Below are 26,278 nucleotides of genomic sequence, written 5' to 3' on the forward strand. Positions count from 1 at the left end.
ATTTATCTCCATAAGCCACCATATGTTTTGGAGCCTTATATAAGAATTAGGAGAGTATTTGCATTTCTTGTTTTAACAAGGATTGAAACAGACTTTACCTCTGCAATGCTTTTTTGAGAGAACAGAAAACAGAGGAACGTTTGTACTTGAAGCATATGAGCATATTTTTGCTCTTTAGCAGAGAGAAACAAAGAGCAGCATCTCTCCAAAGTAAATCATTACTTAAATTCAGTGATACCAGTGCTGCCTAGCCAGAGAGATGGATCAGCTTAGGAAGTCCGTAAGCTGAACTGCCACAGAAAAGAATTATGACCTTTTCCTACTCTTTGAAATTCTACAGTCACAGAACAGTTGAGGTTGGAACAAACTCAGAAGGTCACTTGGTCCAACCCCCAAATTTGACCTTGCCCCTTCTGTTGGAAGTCTCCCCTTACTTTCCTGCTTCTGTAATCAACACACAGCTGCCAAACACCCTGACAGCTGCTCAGGCTGCAATCCTTCACACAACCTTAAGGTAACTTCAGTAACACCAATCCCCCCTTTACTCTTTTTGCCCTTGCTGTATGCTATTCTCTTGCTTGAAGATCCAAATTCCTCATTTTAAACATCTGCTCATATTCTCCTTCTCTTCCCATCCATTTGATGCACCACTTGCCCTGCTCTACACACACTCTCTGTCTGCCATTAAAACTGTTATTTCACTAGTAATTGCTTTCAACATACTCATCATTCACCTTTATTTCCCTTGCCATACTGTTTGGGGGCTTCCATACCTCCAGAAGGCTTGAAACACACATCATACTTCCTATTAATTTACGTCACTGGGAGGATGATGACATCCACTCCTTCTGTGTCCTGGCACACAGTAACCTATAAGGAACTCCTTTCCTTGCATAACAGAGTATCAATTTGAGTCCTCCAAAGCAAAGTGATTAGAAAGCAGAAGTGCTGGGATTTGCCCTGAGAATCTCTTAACTGACAACAGGCCAAGAAGCCTCCTGGCTTCCCCTTGTGAGGCTGAGAGATGAGGGCTTACTACAGCTACAGCGCTATTACTTTCTTTCCCTGCTGCAGAAGAGCTCCTAAAACTCCACAGGAGCTTATCTTACCCAGGGATGACTCAAAGCTTATGCAGAAGGCATGCAGTGCTGCAGAGACAGTTTTACCAGGGGAGGCCAATTGCGTGCTAATCAAAAGCCTCTTATCTGGAAACACCTGGTCCTTTGTGCTACTCTAAAACCAGGTCCAGGGATCCCAGCTGGATTTCCTCACAGCTGCAGGTAGCAGAGACACTGCTGGGTGGATTGCTACCGTCCTTCCCTGAGCAAACAGATTGGCTTAATCTAACTAGAGATGCCCGGGAGCATCTCTATTCAGATGAGACCCATAAAAGAAAAAGAAACCACAGATGCCAGGTCAGAAAGTACTCAAAATATCTCACATTACTTACAGGCTGCACTTCCTAAGCAAGGAGAGGAGAGATTTGACCTTAGCTGAAACGCATGTTCTAGAGCAAACAAGCTTATTAATGCAACACTGATGATCCTGCTATAATTGCTGTACTGGAATTAGGAGATTTCACCAAGCCTTCAAGCAGAAAGCAACTCTCCAAACACGGATAAAGCACAGATTATCGACAGGGCAGCATCAAAGCCAGGTCACGAGATCTTTCCTTTTCCCTCCCCAGGAGCAGGGGCTGCTTTATCCCTGGCTACAGCAGGCTGCTGCCGGGCCTCCCGCAGCCGGGCTCAGCACACCTGTACCGGCGGAGGCAGCAGCCCGGGCTTCTGAGGGCGCGGCAGGGCCAGGATCCGGCGCAGCCCGAGCTGCCGAGCCCCGTCCTCGCACAACCAAGGGACAGCGGCTTCTTCTGCCTCCCAAAGCGGGTCGTTGGCTGTCACTCCCTCCAACCGCAGCCTCCTTTCTAAGCTCAACACGCAAAAAGGAAGGAGAACGCCACGAGAACTCACTAGAAGGGCTGGAGTCAAGCCACGTAACATAGCGCGCATTTGCGCGGGGGGAAAGGGAGCCTCGATGGTACAACGTACGCACCGAAAAGCACAGGAACAACAACAAAACTACACCGCCATCCACCCGGCGCGGCGCAGCCCCCAGCCCCGAGCTCCGTCCCCGCCGGTGGGGTTAAGCTCCCCGCCCGGGTCGCCCCGCCGCCCCCGTCCCACACGGTTCAGAACCGCCAGCTCCCCCGCACTCACCGCGGCGGCGGCAGCATGGCCCCTCACACCGCCCCGCGCCCTCGGCGGCGCCGGCTCCACGTAACCCCTCCTTCTGCTCCTCCTTTTTCTCCTCCTTCTCCCTCCCCGGCCGTCCCTGCCATGTGACACGCTGGGGCGCGGCCGCCATGACGGGCGGGGCTAAGGGGCCGAGAAGATGGCGGTGGTGGTGTGGCGGGATGTGGGTTTGTCCAGTCGTTCCAGTCTGGGCTGGAGCTATGAGGGGAGAGGCAGCTGGGGGTGAGGGAAGGGTTGTGACCCAGAGGACGGTGGGCATGGAATGGGCTGCTCAGGGCAAGGCACAGCCCCGAGTCCTGCAGCTCACGGTGCGTTGGGACACCGCTCTGAGACAGGTTTGGTTGGTCCTGTGCGGAACCGGCAGTTGGAGGCAGCTGCTTTGGGTCCCATCCAGCTCGGGACATTCTGTAGATTCTGTCGCTGAGCACTGAAGCACAGAGGGGTTTGGAGGTGGAGGTGCAGCCTTCAGTCTGCACAGCCCAAAGCTCTGCACATCTGGTCAGAGACTGGGAACCATAGCATCATAGCATGGCTTGGGTTGGAAGGGACCTCAAGGGTCGTGAATCTCCAACCCCCTGCCATGGGCAGGCCCACCATCCTTCAGATGTGATACCAGACCAGGCTGCCCCAGGGCCCCATCCAACCTGACCTTGAACACTTCCAGGGATAGGGAATCCACAGCCTCTCTGGGCAGCCTGTTCCAGCACCTCACCACTCTCTCTGTGAAGAACTTCCAATCTAAACCTTCCCTCCTTGAGCTTAAAACCATTCCCCCTTCTCCTATCACTGCCTACCTGAGTAGAAAGTTCATTTCCCTTCTTTTTATAATCCCCTTTGAAATACTGGAAGGCTGCAATGAGGTCTCTTCACAGCCTTCTATTCTCCAGGCTAAACAAGCCCAGCTCCCTCAGCCCGTCTTCATAGGAGAGGTGCTCCAGCCGTCTGATCATCTTCATGGCTCTCCTCTGGACCCAGTCCTCCAGCTCCACATCTTTCCTCTATTGGGAGCCCCAGACCTGGATGCAGTAAGGCCCACAGGAGTTCTGTTGTGGTTTTCTCTGAAGACTGAAGCCATTTCCAGTCTCCTCAGGAGGTCCTGCTTTGGGCTTCGTGTCCTTGAATGACATTTGGAAGTATTTATCATAGATCTCTGAATGGGAGAAAAGAAACAAGTGGAGGTTAGGCTGACAGGAAATGTCTGGGCTAAATATCTTTATTTGCTTTGCTGTGAAGCTGTCAAGCGTGTATAGGACTAACTTCTTTCCCTGCCTTGGGGAATAGAAGTACCAGCCTGACACTTAGTATGTGCCCCAGCAGAGTGTGTTCAGTACTTCCTCTGGGAGCTGTTCTGCTCTGCATGTGTAATTAAATACTAATTAAGCTATGGGAAGTAATAAGTTTGTAGGGGTTGTGGGTTAGTTCCTTAGAAGGGAAAAACCTGAAATCAGGCCCTAACTGTTCATTATCACACTTGTTCTTTTGACCCAGTGATTACCACTTGCAGAATGGAGAGAGAGCTGAGAGAAATTAGCCAGAGCTATGCTGAAATAATGTCAGCTTGGCAGTTAATGTGCGAGAGTTCACATGCTTTCAGATGGAGTGGCGTGCTGAACTCTCAGATCTTTCAGATCCAGAATAAATGATCTAACCAACGATGAAAGGGTGGTGGGGTGGCTTCACCACTCATCCATATTTGTGCAGAACATGACATGTCATTGAGGTGTGAGACTGAAAGACATTTTGGGTTAGTAAATCCTGGTGAGGTTTAGGAATGAACTAAGTGATGACTTGCACAGCATAGTCAGGACTGGAAGCTTTTGTGAGCATACCCAGATACAGAACATGAGCTGCCTGCACCATCTGATAGCTAGCTGCTGAGTGACATTTTGAGGATGGTGGATTTTATTTTAGTAAATAAAACCTTTTTGTTTTAGTGGAAATTCACCAGGCTTGACACACTGAGTCCCTTCTTTGGTGCATTACTGCCCCGAACTTTACAATAAGATGCTTTATAATAACACAAATAGAGCAAAATGCAGGATTTGTTGAAAGGCTTTAATTACAGCATTAAAATACTGGAACCAAAAAGGCAGCATGTACTCAGCAGCTTCAGTAAGAGAAGAGTGACAGGGTTAGCTGGCAGATGACAAGGAGGCAGCAGGGATCAAGATAAAAGTAATGTGTGCAATGAGATAGCCTTGTAGTTAGCATCCCCATCAGCCAGCTTTTCGTAATTTCTGTTTCATAATGGCTAATGTGAAGCTTTGATCTCTCATTCATAATAATTTAGCCTGAGGATTTTAGGCATGTGTGAAGCAGTTTTAGGTAAAAGCAGCCTCAGCACATATGCTATCTGCTTCGTGCAGATTTATTATTGTTGTAATCCTAATTTGGCTAGTTCTTGCCAAATTCCAATTACTTAATCTACCCAAGCAGTTATTTTAGTTCTTACTGCAGAGAGTTGCCTTGCTGCCTGGATTATCATTTTATTAACAATTAATGAACTGCTACTTTTTAGTTTCATTTACTGTACGGTCTTTGAGACGTCTGTCATTTCTTAAAATCCCTAATAATCTGCCCAGCCTGATTGTTTAATATGCTCTATAATAAGTCATTAATGTTAACTGATTGCTTCTCTTCCTGTATGTTCATAGCAGGAGTCAAGGATTTGTATAGAGATGCTGGCTAGAAATATTAACCCAAGTTAATGCTCTGCCAATATGATTTATGTTCAGAATTTGGAATATATGTGTATTCAAGCACTGAAATTATATTTATTGACATGTTATGCACAGAAAGGACAGAAGAGAAAGAGATATTGAGCTACAAAAGATAAATTCTGTGTCTTTTTCTTACACTGACTCTTCAATACAAAGAAGAGGAATATCCCTGAACAGAACTAACATATTATTCTTCAAAATGCAGATCATGCAGAACAAATGTCTCCAGCTGATATGTAGAGCTGTTGGCCAGCTGTGATAGAGGAGATGGTGGAAACTCCAACTATTCTTATAATAACCAGGAAAAAATGCATTTATTTCAGTGATTTCCTTGTGTAAGTTTGTGTGCGGGTTGTCCATGACTAAAGGCAGAGTCTGCATATTCTCTGTTAGAATTTCTATATGATTACAGTTTGGAATGGGGTAAACAAGCCCTTGTAAGCACTGGGCATTCTATTCAGAATTTTCTACTGCTTGATTTCACTGCGTATCACATAGGGTTTCTTTTGCCTGCTCTTTCCGAAAAAGAAAAGGTCAAATGACTATTTGGAATATGTATGTGGGTTATCTGATCTGTTCTCTCTTCTCAAATGCTTTTAAACTCTTGGGGCCGTTTTCAACAAATTTGACAGTGGGTGAAGATCTCAAAGAGATTATATTCTGAGTAGCTTTGCAAAAGTAGGTGTCGGGATAGGAGAGAGGTTGCTTTCCTACCACTGAGAAAAGCCTGTAGAACAAGTTCATCCCACATACCCCTGAGTTCATTAGGAGCGCACTGGGAAGACTGTGGAGCTGTTGTGGCTAGTCTATTGAAAACATCAGTTCTGTGATTCATGGTAGGTGAAAAGGCAAAAAGCTTATTGGGAATATTAGGGTAGGAATGAAAGACAAGATTTAGGACTCTAGAGTGAAATTTTCAGGCAATAACTTTAAAAGAAACAAAGGGAACTATGTTTTCCCTTGAGTTATAATTGCAAATTGCTGGAAGTATATTGGGGAGGTCAAAAATATGATTGTGCTCCTGAATGAGTTAGATGTGGACAGGGAGAATATGTCCATTGAGGCATGTTTAGCATAATGCTAATGCAGCTGCCAGCTCAGGAAATCTCCAGGTAAAGGAGTGGATTCAGCTAGCAGCTTAAGGCACCTGCACTTGTGTTTAACTGTGCAGGTGTCTCTGTGTGAACCAGATGTCTAAGATCCTTTGATGCTCAGTAGAGAACTAATGTGGGATTTAATTACATAAATGCAGGCATCTAATGCCATTTAAGGCATTGTGGAATCTCCTACCTGGCCTCCAGCTCCTGTTCCAAGAACATTCAAGTCTCCTACAAAAACCCACAGAGCTGTCATATCTGTCAGTCTCATGTGGGAGCCTGATATCTCAGACCATCATAGCTGTCACTAAGCTGAGCCCTGCTCGTAGCTGATTCAGCAAGCTATTCAGATCACTGTAAGCTGGATAAATCTGCCTATTTTTGGACAACTGAATGGCTCTTGACTTCATTAGCTGTAGCGAGTAGTTCTGTATTGACTGCTGGAGAAACGTAGACTAGCATGAAAGCATCTACTTGGGGACACTTCAGGCTAGATGTCAGAATGTACAGCTTTTTCTAGACTATCAGAAACTAAAATTGCTTAGTTTTCATTATGCTGTTTGCTTAAGTTCCCTTAGCTAGTTAGACACCTGAGATGATTTAGCTGGTGTTGACTTAGGGGCTGAAGACAGAATACTGCACGTGAAAAACCTTCTTACAACATTCAGATGTGATTAATAATAAGGTTTGCATGAAATCTGAGATTCACAGTGTATTGTAGAATGATGCCCCGCTGTGTAGTGATGCTGAATGCAGCTTCATAAATCCCTAAGCCTAAAAGATGCCTGATGGCTGAGAGTTCTGGGGCAGCCACAGATGCTGCTGATGAAGCCACTGGAACAGCAAATTCTTAAGCCATTAGATCCTGTAAGTGCAAGCGATTTTTTTCACAAAGGTAAATCAAAACGAATTTGGTTGATGACAGCTTCACACCCTTCTATGAATCAGAGCAGTTGGATCTTGTTAGAGTAGCAGAACTTGCCTAAAGGGAATTTCAGCTAACGTTCAAGCTTAAAATAGAAAGAACAGTAAGAAGAAAAGCCAAATGATAATTAGATGACTTTTGGAATCAATTTCCTTCCCAGTCTCTTGCGCTTAAAATGTTTTAAACTAGTGTTTTCTAGTTGGAAAGGCAAAACTTGTAGCACTCCTGCATTGTCACAGAATCATAGAATGGCTGAGGTTCGTAGGGACCTTAAAGATCTTCAAGCTCCAACCCCCTGCTGTGGGCAGGTTGCCAAGCACTCGATCAAGCTGCCCAGGGTTCCCCTTCATGAAAATCTTAATGAAATGAGTAAGTCAGCATACTCACTTTTTGGAATTTCTTTGAACTAGCTGTGATGGAGCATTTATGCTTTTAAAACTAAATTGGTAACTGTGCAACTACAGCAGCGTTCCCATTTGATGTTTATTGACAGGATGTCTTAACAGTACAATAAATAACCAAGACTCCCTCTCAGCATCTGTTAACTGTTTGTTAACAAACTGTCTGTTAACTGCTGTTAACAAACCATCAATGTGTCCCAAATGCCTTGCTTTTCAAGATGAGACAGATGAAAAAAAAAGCCTTCCACGATCCAATGGCAGACCCTTGTCCCTTATACCTGAGACACAAGGTCTAACAACTAGCTGAATGCAGCAACATTAACCCATCCTAATGGAAGAAGGAAGTTGTGTAATGGACCATCTGTGATGCGGCCCTAAAATCCATAGGGAGGCAGTGACATGAGCCACAGACTGTGTGTGGCAGAATTCACAGACCTAAGTATCTTGCCCTGTTTTGGCTCAGCAAGGAATTACATTACTGAGAGGTTGCAGAACTGTAGTATTTTCGTGCTCTGTTTCAGTCCCTTCAACTTCGTAATGCCAGTGTTCAGCCTGATCTGCGTTATTTTCCTGTACTTCTTATACTTCTCTGATATTTTCTATAGAGTCTCTCATGCACTGTGGAAAAGTTGTGTTTTAGCTTTTAAGAGTTGCTGACAAAATTCTGTCTGTTTTTGTATTCAGAAGTTCTGTTTAGAGCTGGGAATGCCTTGTTACTTTCTCTGTCATTTCATTTTACTGAAATAAAACATTCTTTGCAGTCTAGAAGGAGATAGCTGGCTAAACATTCTGTCCAGCATTGCTCAACTGTGCTCACATCCCTTCCCAGGCTCGGTATCTGAGCCAGCCTGGCTGATTTCTGTTCCACTTTTGACTGTTTTGCAAAGTTGTAAGAATGAAAACAATCGCATATAACCCTGAAATCTCATAACTGAACTGGAATCTTTCCAATGAAGTATTTTAGAATCATCCCTCTCCACCTGTGTTTTTTTTCACCCTGATTAGAAAAGAAAAAAACCTTATTTGCAGAGGAGATAGATCTTATCTTCTTTTTATAGATGTGGAAGTTAAAGCACAGAAATATGAAACTGTTTGTTCCAAGTCGTCCAAAAGAGCAGCAACAAGGAGGAAAATGGAATGGAGCCCTTCAGTTCTCACTCTGTTGCATCACACTGCCTTCCTATCTTGATGAAATGTCTGAAATTTAGTTTTCATAGGTAAGTGTGAGAGAAACGTTCAGTCTTCCTAAAGCCTAGAACCAAAGCTTTACCTTTTACCTTTATCACAGATACTGGGGCTGGATAGAGTTTAGACAATGGTGTTAAAGCCTGGTCTGTGCTGCTGTCTTTTAGGTGACAGCCTCATAGCTGGTGTAATCTTCCAGTATCCAGGGATACTTTAGCCTTGGTCTCCATACCTATTGTACAACAGGATGCTGAGTCTTTGCTTTTTTAGTGCTGAAGTTTAGTTTTCTATGTTTTCAAGGTGGGGGCTTTTACTTTCCTTACATTGAGAAAAGCATAAAAAAGAAGGACATGTAAAAGGAAGGGGTTGTTTATGGGTAAGATTCATGATTTTATTGTAGCTCTATTTTTCACTTCAGTCTTACAGATTTATTCTGATTCCTAACCTACTGGAGGCAGTTCTGGCTTGTGGTTTTCCAGAGACGTGTGCTATGGAAGGCTATCAAAAGCAGTGCTTCTCAAATGTAAGTTTTGTAAATGGCTTGAGCCTGAAAACAAATTAGAAAACAAATATCTTAGTTGGTCTATACAGAAACGAAGTTCCATGCAGTTACTTTTAGATTTACTCATTTTATCAGAGAAAAAAATTCTACTTGATTAAAAATCTCAAAATAACTTTGGAGACTATTAAAAAAGCTGATGCAAATAACATGTCCATTGTGTTAATGATTTTAGGAAGAGTTATTAGCAGGCAATTATACAAGGGTCTGGAGAAAGCCTTTAATGCATTGTCTGAAAATATCAAACTCTGAAAGAGGTGTGCAGTCTAAGGAAAATGAAAAAAGTGAAAGATAAATACTGCTAAAATCTGTCCAGAACAGACCTGGGACTGCATGAGGGAATATTGTAACATCCTGTGCAGGTTGTGAGATGCCCCCTGGCGTTACAAAGCTCTGCTGTTTCTGTTGGGACCCACAGTCACAGGGGAATAAAACACCTGACAGAGGGTAAGAAAGTGAGAACAATAAATGGAAGCTACAGAAAGCTGCAAATGTGAAAAAGGGGATTGGTGTCAGTGCCATTTAGGATCTAACTGCTATGTACACTAAGCAAAATCGTCTCTGGGAATCTCAGTTTTGAGTAATATTTTGAGTAGCAGGAATGAGGAGATGCTGGATGGAGTGCAAAGAGGAGTGACAAATGGGGTGGTGATAGGGATCCATCATGGGGATCCTGGTTTGGAAGGGATCAGCAGTGTTTTGTGGAGGCTACAGACAGAAGAGAGGCTTTGGAGAGCCCCTGGGAGAGGTGACTCCCTCTTCACCTGGATGTCTCTGCTGTACCACTGTGAGGGTAACAGGACCCTCAGACCTACTCTTCCAATCATGTGTCTCAACTCCAGTTGCCACAAGCAGCAATGTATCCTGTCTTCTTCCTATAACGATTTCTACTTAACTGGGGCTGCTGAGGAGAAGGAGGAGATGCAGGGAGAGGGCAAGAGAGGCTGTGGATGCCCCATTCCTGGAGGCATTCAAGGCTAGGTTGGATGTGGCTCTGGACAGCCTGGTCTAGTGGTTGGCGACCTTGCTCATCACAAGGGCTTGAAACTGGATGATCTTTGAGGTCTTTTTCAACCCAGGCCATTCTATGATTCTAAGAGAAAGGGAATATTTCAGCAAAGGGAAAGGGAGAAATAGAAGGTGCCAAGCTGAAGGAGAAGGCCTTAGGGAGTGAGGCTTTCTGTTCCAGTTTCTGGAGTCAAAAATCACTGCTCTTAAGGACCACTGTTGCAATTGTAATGCCTGCTTCTCTTTCTTTCAGAGGCACTCGTGGCTGTGCATGCACAACCTGTGTGACTTCACGTTTCTATGTAGCCCAGAACATGAATAGAGCCTCCGTTTGCCAAATAATGGTGCTCTGAACACCAGGACACTCTCATATGAAAGCCCTGCTTTTCAGGCAGAACTTTTCTTTAATGCAAATAAATTTTCAGACATTTAAACAGAGTGCAAAAGTATTCCTTGTTAGGGAAATACAATTAATTACCCAGTAGTATCCTGGTAACTGAGACAAGGAAAAAGTGGAAAGAAAATAATTTCAGGCTCTGGGGTTATGCATGAGGAGGATTTAAAGAGTCAGGATTTTCTTGCTGTAATGTTGTCAAGGAAGAGAGAATGATAATAACTATGAGATAAACTAGAATCCCATTCTTGCCTCTAAACTGGCACGGCTCTTCACCAAGCTTAAATGACCATTCTAGATGCTAACAAGGAGTTCTCTGGGGTTGGGTTTCAAGTATTTTTCTGAAAATTCACATAAACTGTGGAACTTGAAGTATGTACACAAGAAAGGAATCAAAGCAAGTGACTGTAAGATTTGGGGAGGATTCCTACAATATATCATAGTTACTTGTAACTAGATATTCAGTATTTGCAGCTTTCTTTTGGAGAATCTTCAGATGCCAAAAAATGAAGGTGGGTATTTTCATTCACAAGCTATTTTCAGTATTTTCTGAATATGAAAACCTTTTCCCTTTTTGTATGTCCTTATGATGGAAAAAAGAGCATATTGTCTCATACAATTAAAAGAAAATAGCAGTGGTTTAGCCAGGTGGCTGATTTTAATGTTGATATCTTTTGGAAATTGAGTACTTAAGAAAGTTATGTTTCTCTTGAGAATTGATAGCTGAGGACACAGTGCTTAGCAAATGAGGACGAAATCCCTTTGAACTGCTCAGTATTGGTAGTAACAAAACTTATAATGTTGTAAACCAAGGAATACTAGCATTCTTAAAGTCCTTGTTGGCAAAGCAAATAAGGCAAGAAATTCAGCTTCCATTGGACAGAATGCCTTCAGCCCTTGTGGACAGAGGAATAAGGCCTTGAACACTGACACATATATGAAGTGATGGCTCATGCTACGAGAGTCAAGGAGAAAATGAAATATCACACAGATCACAGAATCACAGAATCACAGAATCACCCGGGTTGGAAGGGACCTCAAGGATCATGTAGTTCCAGCCCCCCTGCCCAGCAGGGCCACCAAACACACACATTCAGATCAGGTTGCCCAGGACCCTGTCCAACCTGGCCTTAAACACATCCAAGGACGGGGCATCCACAACCTCCCTGGGCAGCCCGTTCCAGGGCCTAACCACTCTCCTTGTAAAGAACTTCCCCCTAACATCCAACCTAAATCTTCCCTCCTTCAACTTGGATCCATTTCCCCTAGTCCTGCTGTTGTCAGCCCTTTTGAAGAGTTTACTCCCCTCGTGGGTGTAGGTTCCCTTCAGGTATTGATAGGCTGCAATGAGGTCACCCCGCAGCCTTCTCTTCTCCAGGCTGAACAAGCCCAACTCCCTCAGAAATATCTTCTAGTGTTTTTTAATAAAGCCTTTCTGGTTTTATAAAGACCAAATCCTGCTTTTTTCAACACTCAGGCTAGTAATACTGAACATACATCCCAAATATGTCTTATGGCACTGTACCAGCTTGAGTTAAAACAAAATACATTATCCCTTCTCTTAAATGTAACCTTTTGCTCTACCACATTATGGAACCAAGTTATTTGACAGTTGCAAAGCAATGCCAGATTGTGATTGTAGGCTGGCTGGAATTTGTGGCCTCTCTCATCTAGCCATGTTTCATCACTTAAATTATATTGTTCAATTATTTGCTTCCTTGGCTCCAAATTCCCTTTCTCTCCATTTATGATCTGGTGTAATTCCTCATGCTTTCACTAGGTGGGTCCCCACAACAGTACACTGGGTTGGCCATGTGTTGAATAGCCTGAACGCGTCTGGGAAAATGCATCTCCCAGGGAGTTTTATTGCCCTCCTCCCCCCCTTTTTGTTGTTGGGCAGAAGTTCACTGCACCACATGTTTGGATGTACAATTGAGTGATTTCAAAACCTGAGTGAATGCTGGGTGGTTGCCATAAAGTGAGTGGATCTGGGAATCTTCCTAGGAATATTCTGTTCTAACTTAACCTGTTTCAGCTGAGGGTTAAAACAAATTTGATTTTGCCTTGTAGCAATTTATGTATTGTCACATCAAGCTTTGAAATCACTTCAGCTTTCAAAGGGTGATGCACAGCTGGTTGGTTAGCGATATCATATATATTTCTCCTTTCCAAGATCAGGAGTTAGCCTGTGTATCTTCAATGCTTTCTGATCAACAAAAAACAAAAATCAGTATCCTTTTATGTGTTTATTGGATGTCTATAAAAGAAAAAGTATTTTTTAGCTAAAATCTTTGGAAATTTTATTTCCAAGGACCATCAATTTGTAAGTGTGTATGTGTATATAATATTTACTCCCTAAACCTGGCCAAAACAAATTCCAAACACAAAGCTTTATCCTTTTCTATTCCATAGTGCCCCATGATGAAAACTAAGGGGGAAAAAAAGTGAGATACTAGCAATATTTCATAGCATACAATTAGAAAGCTAGTGTGACCCAGTGGTGGGTAGCATATAAGGTATCCTTTGGAGCCCTTTGTGATACTCCCCCAGCCGGGATCTGAGTCTGATTCCTGCCTGGTGCAGCACCCATCTGTCACATCATCCCATGGGAGACCTGCAAGTCAGGAACAGGGCAGCTATTCAGCATGCTAGTTTTTTATGGTTAGAGCTTTATGGTCTTTAAATTCATGGTGCTCTGAATGATGAGGTGTTTAGTTTCTTTACCATCTCAGGCTTTGTTTTCACACTGTCATAAAAGAAGTTCAATTAACCTGTTAAGAGCTCTATACTGTCAGGTTCAGGCTGTTTAATGCATTCAGGCTTGTACACATAGAGCTAGTTTTCTGTGTATAGTATAATCTATATTGCTAATTTAACTTTAGACTGGATAACTGTTATCTGCAGGTGGCTTATCAGCTGCCTTTTCAATGTCCGCTTCTTGTGTCTTGGCTCCTACAGAAAGATCATAACAGCCTAGCTGATAGATTTCAATTACTGGGAGGTTTGGGTTTATTTTTTTCTTCTTTGTTTTTGTTCCCTCTCTTATCCAGGCTCATTAAGTGAATCTATTTCATCTGCTTATGTGACAGGGTAAAATAATTCATCCAGCAAGAAGTGCAAATTTTGATGGAGCTACAGGTTTTGTTTCATGTGATCTGTGCTTGGGGGTTGAAGAAAGGGTTTAGGAAATTCTTGCATCATGTATTACGAAGATAAATGGAGAACTAAAATTGATGGTTTTCTTGCTCAGTAACCAAATTGTATTTAGAAAAGCTGATATTCAGTGTTGTATATATTCAAAGTCAGGAAATCTTGGTCCATCAGATAACAAATACAAGGCAAGACAAAGGCTGTCACAGAACACAGAGGCACAGTAGTACTTAATGTCAGAGATGTGGCTTAAAATGGATCCTCAGCAGTGGCTATAACAACAGATTTCCTGGTTTTAGCAAGTAGGTGGAATTTTCTGTGTCTTACTCAAGGCAGTTTTAATGATTTCCTTGTATCATTTTGATGGCAAGAATCCCAACTTGCAAAAAAATAGCTTCTCTATTCTTTCAGTTTATTTATATATCTCCAAGTGATGGCTTTGAGCTCCAGTATTTATCTCTTCATCATCAAGCCACTATCAGTTACAATCTCCATTCTTCAGCTCTGTGCCAAATCTACGTGTACATTTAGACTGAGTACAATGTTTGAGGAATCCAGTGAGGGCAATGAGGAACAGTGAGGCATTCCACTGAAACCTTGGTTGAGATTTAGAAAGTTCTCATGTGTCTGTGCCTGGAGACTGTTTTGGGAAGGGGATCTCCCACTCTACTGCATTAGAGTCACTGTTCTGCATCTCTGGGAAATAACACAAAGTGAAGCAGGAGCACTTGTCATTTCCACTTCCAGAACTTCAAACCACAAAGCCAGACATACTATATGAGGTTGGTCTGCTCACACTTGTCTGGCACCATCATTTCCTCTGGGAAAATGGCAGGAGCAAATAGCAACTTGCCTGTTTGCATGTAGGCGTGATCCTCCTGAGAACATATAATTTGGCACTGTGTGCTGCTAAGTTCAAACATCCTCAAGCTATGAGTTATTGACAACATTTCTCAGAGTAGACATACAAACTACATAAAGAAGTTTTAGTGATGGCTTATTTCAACATTACCTTCAAAAACTGTAATTGTTCCCAAATCACTAAGTCACCCTGATTAGGAAATATGCTTACAGCAAAGGATGTTGACACTTAACCTTTACATTCGCCCCATTGTCTGTAGGCAGAGGGTAACAAGACTTAACCAGCCTCACCCTGGGAGATGCAAAGCACGTGTGCATTGAAGGATGCTTATGTGTTACTGCCCCACAGTGGCTGTGGTTATGAAGGATACAGTCTTACAATAAAGGCATTAGTGCAGCAACTGACATGTCAAGTAACAGTGTGTTCTCAGTCAGATGATTAGCTGTGGAAAATGGGCATTGCCCATTTCAGATTCAGATTGTTTCCCTGTTTACTATTCAGGATTTGAATGTGATTGGGATAGCTGGGGTGGCATATCTGTATTCCTAGTGACAGACCTGTTCCTCCTCTATAGGAGGTTGTATCAAAGTATTTTAGAAGGAGGTCAATAGACCACATAAATATTCCAAGGCTTCTTGAGAGAGTCAGCAAGCAAACCTTGACTATAGCACAGAAAATTTGAGAGTTGTTAATAAAGAGGATTAAAGTGATAGGCATCCTCTAGGCTATAGCAAGATTTGATAAATGCCTGCGAAAGTGACGTTCAGTAGGACTCCAAGGCAAAGCTTGACTGTAACTTGGAATCTGCACCGAAGGAAAAGAGAAAGCAGTCCAGGCTCGTGTTACTCATCTGATTGCAAAGGGCTCTGTTTTCAGCACTGCCCCCAGGGTTTTACCTGATCTATCCAAATAGGAGATGCCTGCCCTTCCCACCCTGCAATCATGCATACATAAACAACCTCTAAATACTTTTCTGACTGTTTTGCCAGTTTCAGCTTTTCTTGCTTACTCAGTGACTGTGCTCCTGCCAAAACAACAAACTGAGCATGTGTGGGTTGTGGTTGGGAGCAGAGGAAGGCAACAGCGGTCTGCTCATTTCCTTTGTTTTTCACGTTTCTCTTTGGCCTTTCCTTGGGTGAAATCCAAGGGATGGATCATTGCTGGTTCCATCACAGTGAAGAAGAAACAGACATCACTTTTCAAACAATGACAGCTTTATGAAGCTTGGCTGCCTGAGCCAAAGTCTTGATGCTATCATCAGACATGTCTTTCTTCCCAGTCTCTGCAGGTGACTGCAGCTGGCAGCAGATCTTTGACAGCCAGATTCTGTATGTTATCTCTTTTGAACCAAAGCTTTAAATAATTGGATAGGAAGACCTGGGAAACAGATACGGTATTTCAGGGCACAAACAACAGTGTGCTGAGTGCTTTTGGGTGAGTGCAGAGGGCCTTTATTTAATTTGGTTTGATTTGATTCTAACATGGTCATTTGGTTTGGCTTCCAACCACAATCTTTATCAGTGTATGCTCAGTCTCTTCCTAGACCACCAACCATCATGTACTGATCACTGTGCACCCTGTCTCCCTTATTCAGCTCCTTAATGGCAATACTAAGTTTTCCTTGACTGAGAGGGAAGGGAGATATGGAGAGATGGGAAGTAACAATGTATAGGTTGTGAGATTTTCTCATTTTCTGTTGAGGAGAATAGTTGCTGCTAACAGCAAAGGAATGTGGAAAATTGTCATCATATCGTGTCATATAAGAGTGAAATCCATCCCTGTGAAGAAAGCCAGTGTAAGCCATGCACAGTAAAATCTATTTAATGTATTGGAGCTGAAGAGGAATGCAAGCTTGGGGTACTACATCTGACAGTGTCACCATGATGGTTTAAAGAAGTTTAATTCTTCAATTTGCTTCTAACCACTTGCTGTGATTACTTCAAGCCTTGATTTTGGTCACAAAATATTTTTTATAGTGATCAAACTTACATTTTCATCTGTAGGTATTAGCTCAAGGCTTCCAACATACTGACAGTATTAAGCTAAACAAAAAAAAATGGAACCTTAGCAACAAAAACTCACATTCCCATTTGCCTTTTTTTAATTTCCCCATCCATTTTTACAGAGGGGCTATTTCAATACCTGGCCTTTTCTGGAATGCAGTCTGGGAGGTGATTTCATTTTGCTCTGCAAGGAGGAGCAACACAACCCCAGCAGTGACCGCCTCCTGCCAGCTAGTGCTGCAACCAGAGCATCAGCAATCCCCATCAGCCTGAGGACTGGCAATTCCCTAACAGCTATGGGTTGGAGAGAGCAAAGAAGCATCAGATGATCTGACCTACAGCATTTTAGGACATCTGCTCACTTCCCAGAACTCTGGGAGGCTCTGGATTCCTTGGCATCTGGTTGAGCCAGGGAGATAGATTAACTGAAGGACTGTTACTGTTTTGTCTTGGGTGAGGCCTTCTGGGCAGCCAGCTGTTTTATTTTGTATGTTGCACAAATGGTTGCTTTAAAACTGTATGTTCTGGGGATGAGGGATTGGAAGCAAGAGGAGAAGCTGGGGAATATTTTTTGTCTTTACACAGCAGTCTTTGCAAGCCAAAATTGTTGGCAAAAGCAGAAGGAAGAAAGAAACTCCCCTTAGCGTAACAGTAATGCACATTGCCCTGTCATGCAAAGTTTAAGTCAGAGAAGTCCAGTTCAGTGTGGTGCTAAAGGCCTGATTTTGAAATGATTTAGCTGTTGGACTCTAGCTGCTACAGGTTACTCCTGAAGTACTTTAATAGCTTCTGAAAGTTAGGATCCAAAAGTGTAATGCTCTAGCTAGACTGCAATTACCACGCTTCTGTGTACGCAGTGAGTTCTACTGACATCAATGGGTTTTCCATAGGCAAAAATGTTCACCTGGAAATAAATGTCTGTCTGTTCCCAGATATTAGATCATCAGTATCTTACACGCTATCCAGAACGAGCCTGAGCAAAATCGGGACAAACTGTAAGGTCAGCGACATTTGTGTAAACCACAAGACAGATACTTTCTCAGATCATCCTTTTTTAATGCAACATGCAGCTCACTTCTTAGTCTTTCCCACATTTGAAAGCAGAAAAATTATTGTGTACTCCTGGCAGTATATCCCTATCTGCTGAAGCTGACTCAGAACAGAAGAAAAGACAGCTTTGTTTTTCCAGCTATGGCTTTTAAAAACATTTTTGTCTGATTCTGTTTAGTTTTCAGAGAATGTCTCATGGGTATGTAGCACGTTATGTTACTACTTCAGTACATCTGTATTAAACCTTTTATCATTCCACAGCCCTATGAAATGGCTTACAAATGGGAAAACAGTAGCACTGACCTTAACCCCTAGAAGATATCTCTTAAGCCCAATTTCCACATTGGAGGAGACTGATGTTTTCTTTGTTCTTTCCTCAGACCGCTAATGTCAGTGATGATGAATGAACTTTGTGGGGTTGGGTCCATCCTGAGGATGGGGGGGAAGGCTGTAACTCCCACTTCAACCCGAGCCATGAGCACACAGTGCTCTTGAAAGGCAAATCTGAAGTGATGGGCAGTAGACATCCTTAACAGCTTGGAAGAAAACTGCCAGCAGACATCTCAGTTCAGTTTCTTCCTGACTGGAAGATAGGGATTGTAGTACAATTACAGATACATCATCCAATTTGTGGAACCAGGGAAAGCATTTGTAAGTTATGACCTGCCTTTGTTATCTTATGGAAACAGTAATGAACAAAAATATATTTGATAAACTTATTTAGAAATTAATGATTAGCTTCCTTAACAACGTTGGCCTTCAAATTACTGTTAGGAGGCATTTGAGCTGATGTGTGTCTCAGAATTCATATTCCATGTTCCTTGCAAACCTTCCTTTCTGCACTGATGCAGTTCACGAGGTTTTCCTCACAGCTGTTAAGAGCTGGAAACCTTATTTAGTAACATGTATGCATGTGTTGTGTGACCAGGTTAAAGTCCCTACTGCTACAAGAAACATAGGTATCTCAGATTTCCAGGTTTCTGTATAGATTTTTCTGATGCAATAAAATGAAAAACACTCATAAAGCATTTGGACACAGTCCCAAATTGGAGATGAAAACACTTTAAACCCCAAGATCGTATAAACAGAAAAATGTTTGCTGTCCTAGATTTACCCAGACAGTTCCAAACTCGTTTTGTTTTTCCTGTTAAGGATTTAATTAAATCCACCTGCATCTCCTTTATCTGTAACATGAGATGCATAATGTGAGAGAATCTCATCAATATAACTTCAGATGTGATGTCAGCTTAAGAAATAGCATTGTAATGATGACCATAAATCTGCAGCTCCTCCATTGCTTCACTCTTTGCTGAGGAGACTCAATCTAAAACTTGGTAAGCAGGTGTCTCTTTGCACCCAGGGAGCTTATGTTGCCTGCCTGTGGCTCAGACCTTGCAGCTCAGTGGTAAATCGTGACTTATGGGAGTCCCACAGATTGTCTGCAGAAAGAATGCCAGAATTTTGCCATTTACCCACCAGAGATAGATTCATGAGACTGAAAGGACTGCTGTGTTTCACATCTGTCAGATGTGTAGAATCTGCTTTATCATGGGAGAAGTTTAAAGGGAAAACAATACTGAAGAATGAAAGATTTTCAGTAATGGAGAAAAGGTACAAGATGTGTCACTAAGACACATTCATAGCTTCTCCAGTGTCTCATGCAGTATGAGGATGAGTGACTGATCAGTGTGTGCCATTTATGTCAGATTTGATGCACCCAGAAAACATCAGAGCTGTATTTTTCATGTCCCTGTTGATAAAGAGGGTTCCTAAAATCTTATGTAACAGCCAGTTAGGCCTAAAGCAAACTGTTGTCACTTACCCCTGGTAACACTTTCATTTCTTTTCTCTTGTGGTTGGACGCTCAGACTCACGCTAACGAAGGAAACGAGGTCACTTTTGTGCACTACTCTCCTTAAAGTGCTTAAACTGGTTTCTTTATTGTACATGTTGATTAGAACATTTGTGGATTCAGCTGTGAATTGGTTTTTGTTTTTTTTTATGAGCCCCTTCAGACAGTTAGCTAAATTTTTCAAATCACACCTTATACGTATGTAATATGCAATTCATAAATGATGTATTATTATAATCCCATTTCAAATTAGCTCAAATTAGCTCATGTTTAGCAATTTAGATTCAATTCTTAAGTTAAATGTATATTGGAATTGGGTGGTGCAGCGCTCCTGTAATATATTATAGAAGTTTTTATCCTCATACACTCCTCACACCGCCGTTTGGCAAGGAGGTGATCTGGTTAGCCACTAGATCCATCGAGCGCTCCAAAAAGCTCTTAACGTGTGCAGGAGTGTACAGTTCTCATACTTTTACAGCTCTGATTTAAGCTCGCTTAGGTGCTTTTTACCTCTGTAAGATTTTGAACTTGGGACAGAAGGAACGTGGTCTCAGCACAGTGTGATCACGTAGAATACAGTCCTTCTTGCATTAAAACTACCTCGTATCTGACACAACAGTACAAAGTTCAGGCAGTTTGTTGAAGGCTGAACTGGACTGTTGTGATTTGATTTTCCTTTATCTTATCAAAAGTCTCCCCAGAAGGCCAGGCATGTCCACACTGCTTGGGCTTTGATTCTTTGCCTCGGTGTCTGCCTGTTTTTGGTTGCTATTCTCTGGCTACCATTCTCTAATCTTCTATCCTGTTTTTCTCTGGTCATTTTCATCTTGAGCATGTGTTAGGAATGTTTTGGTTCAGGAATCTCTGATTTGCCCTAGTCTATCTTGAAATATAACACTTCTCTCTCACATTTCCTAGCTCTGCCCCTGAATGTAGCTACACAAATTTTGATTGCTGTGTTTACTTTGCCTGGCTGTTTTGGATTCCCTGCCATCTCATTTGTGATGTACAGAATGACATTAAACTTGCTTGCACTTTCCCTCAGTGTTATCATTTCTAAATCCAGAAAATGAGGATTGTATACTAAATAGCAACTGCATCTCCACAGGGATAGTCACAGCTGCAGTAGGCATCATAGCTGAAGAAGTGGCCCATTGCATTTATGGCATCTTTGATCTGCACAGTTCACCCAGTTTTAAGTGAGGATGATGAGGCGTAGGTCAAATGCCTGTCTTGAACGGGTACAAAATAAAAGTCATGTTTCTCTCCTGTTCTGTTTTCCATTATGTCTGTCTAGTGGCTTCTTTTCCTCAAAGGCCTCTCTTTGGTCAACTTATTTTCCAGCTGACCTTATAAGACTGCAATATACATCTGAAAAAATCAATTACAAAAGAACTGAAATACACTCCTATTATATATTAACATGTGTCCTTGTAAAGAAAGACTGTGATCTGGGTATGCAAAAGCTAATAATTGACCAACTTGTGCTGCCATAATATTTGATTTATTTATTTTCTTTGCAGAAAGCATGCAAAATGCTTTGAAGGAACACTAAAAACAAAAATAACCTGCAAAATACTCCTACCAGGTTTGAATAGGCACATTTAAAAACGTTGAATAATTATTATCAGTAGTTATCTCCAAGGGCTCCAAAACTCTTCTAACAAAAGAGCAAATGTAGATTTTATAGGTTAATGGTAATCCATGAGAAGTAGGTTTACTTTGGCTGTTTATAACAATATAGAAAGAGCTGAAGATCTAACGCGATAAGGGAACACGAAAAGACTGGCTTGTGGTTTTCTGTTACTCACAAGAGACAAGTTCAGCATTTGATTTCAGGAAGTTTCTAAGGGCTTTGCAAGGTGCTCACCATTTGCACAAGTGTGTCAGCAAACCGCTGTAAAACTAAAACTTAACCATGACGTTTTACTTGGAGGTGAGACTCTTGGTGACTGGCGGTGTTTGAGGGTCAAAAGGGACAAAGAAGACAGTGCATTCCTGTGTCAGTACTGATGGCAGAGGGCATGTAGCCTGTAACTCCCTGTCCAGGATCCCCTGAGAACTGATATGGCCTCCACTCTTGTTTGTCTTCCTTAATTTGTATGTTAATGTTTTTTCGTTATTCACTGATTATGCTCCTTTTTTTCTCCAGCCTGAACTTCCTTGTGCCATGCAAGTATTCCACTTCTACAGATTTCTTGCCACAGGACTGTTTATTTTCTACAATGTTCTGAGCTATTGCAAAAAAAAAGTTTACTTTCATTACAGTAGTCTCTACTAGGGTAAGTGATATTTGCTGTGCAATTGCTGTATGAAGCCAGGTGGTGAAGTCATTTGTGAGTTGCTGCACTAATGGCAGTACCATACCATCTTTGGCTTTGTCTTCTGGTGTGCATCTCATAATGTTCAGAATTATCTCACAGTATGCAGGACTATCATAAAATGAGTCACTGCTATCCTTACCCTGTGAATTTTGGAACAATTCAACTTTTCTTCTGAGCAGGCACATATATTCAGAGGACTGAAAAATAGCTTTTCTTCTACTTGAGGAAGTTATCTTTCACTCAAATGAGTCATCTCTTTTACACGTAGTTTATTGCCCAAGGTAAATTTGATAGATGTGATACTTTCAATATAAGCTTTCCAGCTGAGGAGCACGAAGGTTTTAAAGTCACATTTCCTTCTCTGAGTAAGAGGTAAGCTAGGTGCAATATCTGAACAATATATTGACAGGGAAGTCTCATTTGTGGCATCCAGCTGTGAACACAACACTCGCGTAACCATAATCAAACCTTGTTGGTCCCTGTTCTGAAATTAATGTTTATATCCTTTATGGGAACATATTCCAATCATCTTTTATTACTCTATGATTCTATGATTGTTCACATTGGATTGTACAATCCTTTTAATGAATATATTGCACAGTTGGGGCTTTTTGGTCCCAGTTTCTCATTGAAAATCTCTTGCTGGTCTTCCTTGCTCTTATAGCTAAGAAAGCACTTCTAATTCCTCTGGTAAACATGTATAAATCAATTTACTTATATTTCTTCTTTCATCAGCTTTAGACTTCAGATTAGTGAGTGGGAGCTGAGAACACTTTCAGAAGCTGATACTTTTTGAAAGCCCTTATAAATATATAATTCCAAAGCTCTTCAGTTTTCTTTATAGAGAAATTGTGTTTCCTGCTGCCCAGCAACAGAAATGCTTTGACACCCACAAATTGTTTGAGGTGCTTCTTCAGTTTTAGCAGATTGTTGCAATTCATCTTTTGTGACTTGAAATACCTAGTTAGTATCTTGCAGAAGATATTAAAGAGGAAAATAATGGGGCAATAAATAATTAAATGGTTTACTGTGATTAGAATTACCGAGGCTTAGGTTTTTTATAGATAAGGAAACGGTATCCTTCATTCCACATAACCCTTGAAACAATAACTTTTTGTATGATTTTGTGCTAATTATTTCTTTGACCTTTGACATGTGTTTGCTTGGCTATTGGGGTTTCTTCATTTGTTCTTTTACTGCTAACAGAAGGATATACTAAAATGTCTTTCCTAAAGATGTCCTAATTCTTGGCACATCTTAGTTCTGGTAGCACCAAGCCTTTTGCTAAGGGATTCCTGACAGAGTCTGAAGAGATGAATGAGAAAAGTTGTCCTTTCATCTTCGAACAATTTTAAATGAAATGTCCAAGTCTCCACTCTCAGGAGTCAAGTCCTGAGGCTGAGTTGAATGGTAACAAACCTTAACAGTTTGAAGAACAGCATAATTGTTAGGCCACATACCAAGGAACTGAGTGCTAGGTAGCAATTGCCTGAGTGGCTCTGAATAGCCAATATGAATATTCCAGAAAATAAACGTAAATGTAAAGTACTTCACATTTTGTGCTGGCTGTGAGATAATAGTTGTTTAATATGAATTCTGAAGACTGGTTAAAAACAAAACTTCTGTAATGATAAGATTGCAGGGTTAGTCCCAGCTTTAGTAATCGTGGCCTGCCTCCAGCATGAAACTATCTACAGTTTCTCCCTTAGAAAACATAGTTACCTTGGGGCCAATTTTGTATGGAATGCTTGAGATCAGTTTGAGGTACATTGGCTACATATGCACCTATGTTTATATCTGCATATTACAATTCTGTGTTATTACTTTGGCATTGCTTTTAGTATAAACTTACATTTATTTCTGGAGATTTTACTATTTTATTATTATTTAATTACTCTTGTAGTGAATGCTCCTCAAAATTCTGCTGTGATAGGGATATGATGGCAGTTTCCAGGCACAAAACATTTGCCAGTATAATCTTCAAGATATTGATTTATCAATTCAGGTAACAGAATAATGCTCAGCACTGACAGCTACTGTGTAACAACAACAAAAAACCCTTATGCATAACATGTTTGCATCTCAACTGATATGGACTTTTAGTCGTATATAAATTTTTTTCTTTCTGTCTTCATTCTGATATTTATTCTCTTCCCATATACAGGTTCTTTTCCTCTCATACTGTTTCCTGATTTTAGTAATCTGTTATGTAGCAGGGCTTTTTCACATCTGTGCTCTGTCACAGGATTTTAGCAGTTTGTGCTATTAAGCATCACTAGATCTAGCTGCTTTGTGACTGGGGAAGGGGACAGGAAGAGGAGAAAACCTGAGCCAGTGTCCATTCAACCGCTGCACTTTCAACCAGTTATCAACCAGTTATCAACCAGTTATCAACCAGTTATCAACCAGTTATCCTGCTAATTACACACCTGATGATCTTTGTCTCCAAATTCAGCTTGAACGCATCTCTCCCCTCAGGTTTGCTGTTAGACTGCCAGTGGGTACTTCAGCAGCACTTTTTAGGACTTCCATAGTTGCTCTTTCCATGCTATTTGGCAAGACTTTGACCAAGAGCTGCCTTTCTTTGAGTCCTGGTTGGCAGCTGTCTGTCATGTATTTCAGGTGAGAGATCTTCATTGCTTATTGGCCAGCATTCTCCCTGTCTGAGTCTCTCACCTTGACATCTGTTCATTCTAAGCAAATCATTCATATCCCCTCGCTCCATGGTTCCTGCAGGCAATTGCACTTTATTGATTGCACACTTCCTATTGTTTTTCACCCTTCTGCAGCACTTTGTGTGAGTTTCTGACCATGTGCTCATTCACTAAAAGAAGAGGTGCTCCTGCTGCTCATGCTTCTGTTTGTTTGATTCTGTAAGATGATTGCTGAATAGGAAGTAAACTAACTGCAAAAATGGGGAAGTCAATACGACTTAAAATACCGTAACAACGAGACTTTGCTGTGCTCTCCCTTCAGTGCTGAGTACCCAGAGGAAGACTGTTTTCTGCTGAAAGCACTCAGACTGGCCCAAAATAGGGGCCGAAGTGGTTACCAGTTACAAAGGTAAGAAATGATTTTTTCTTGCTAGTCTTCATTTTGTGGGAGGGCATTCACTAGAAAATACTCTGAGATCTGTGCCAGTGAGCCTCTGAAGATTGGTATTTGCTGTGCTTTGTGCTTTCTGTGTGATATTTTGTACCCTTCCTAGTGACATCACAACTATAGACTCTTCATCATTGATAGGACATAATCAATTACTGATTCTTTTGGGTTTCATTTTTATCTTCAAGGGCTAGGCTTTCTCCTTGAGCCATTTACTTAACTCCCTTTTCATACTACGTTATCCACTGACTTATGCACACCTCTACAGTGTTATCTCTTCAATTTCAGTTTTAGATTCTGAAATCCAGATCATTTGCACAATTAGACATAATCTAAAGTTCTACAGAGAAAAAGTTAATAATCTCAATGAAGCTACACTGAGTCAGAATAACTAAATTATCTGTTTGGAGTTGGTTGGAGCCAGTGTAGGGAGCACCTTTATTGTCTAGGGCCATCTTTAGACATTTGTTACTTCTAAAAGTCTTCTGATAAGGTTTTAGACCATCAACTTAAGAACCTGACACAGTTATTTGTAGCTATTTCTAAACAAAAGCTCTTTCCGGCATGAAATTATGTAACTATACATCTTCCCTTGCTGTCATTTTTTGCTATTTTCTAACACTGAGGGACCTAAAGCAATTCTCCCTGCTTTAGAATCTCTGAAGTGAAGAATGAAATGTGTTAAATCTACATTATAAGCATATACTTTTGGAATTACATCGTTGCTATGGCAATACACAATCTTCAGTCTGTAACTGGATGTATCCAAGGCCATTCACATGACAGAATGATTTGCTTGTAATTATGACTCTTGGTACCTCCAGCATTATACACCTCAGTGCGATGTGAGGAACATAATAGGACATCATGTTTGTCTCTTCTGTGGACGTGGTCTACTAACAGACCTGAAAAAGGCTGAGAGCAACTTGATTGCATGGAATCTACACGTGCAGGAGAGCAGGTGTGTAACACTGCCAGCCTTCAGTGCTGGTCCAAGGTGCAGATCTCAGATGTGATTTGCACATCCCAAGGCCACCTGGTGCAGCAAGGCTTGGAGAGAACTTCTCTTCCATCTGAAAAAGAGCAGCTCTGTCCAAACTTCCTAGTAGGAATGATCCCAGACCAGTGTTAATTCCTGTGACTTGACGGCATCTTGGAGAGTTGTAGTTGGCCTGCTCCAAAAGTGTGTGGAGACAGCATAAATAATTAGACAATATGGGCAGTCACAGGGCCACTTTGGTTGTTTGCTAGTGCAGATGGAAGAACTGTATCTGAGCAACTTTCCCAACATGTCACCTTTTGTTTTGATCAGGTGGGATCTTGGATCTGCATCAATGCACACTTTGCCCCTCCTCTGCTTGCCTGTGCTCATCATGCATGGAGAAGCATGAAAA

General features: G+C 41.7%; 1 protein-coding gene across 1 annotated transcript in view; it reads right to left on the bottom strand.

Moving 5' to 3' along the window:
- GALNT11 (polypeptide N-acetylgalactosaminyltransferase 11) overlaps window positions 1–2,299 on the bottom strand; it is a 40,659-nt gene extending 38,360 nt beyond the window's left edge. The window contains exon 1 of the mRNA XM_042816951.1: window positions 2,217–2,299. The gene's annotated coding sequence lies outside the window, so the exon portion shown is untranslated. The remainder of the gene's footprint in view (window positions 1–2,216) is intronic.
- Between the last annotated feature and the right edge of the window lie 23,979 nt (window positions 2,300–26,278).

This window comes from Centrocercus urophasianus, unplaced genomic scaffold (assembly GCF_019232065.1).
Source record: "Centrocercus urophasianus isolate 14NV4802_14NV808 unplaced genomic scaffold, USGS_Curo_1.0 seq_16, whole genome shotgun sequence".
NCBI classification, from domain to species: domain Eukaryota; kingdom Metazoa; phylum Chordata; class Aves; order Galliformes; family Phasianidae; genus Centrocercus; species Centrocercus urophasianus.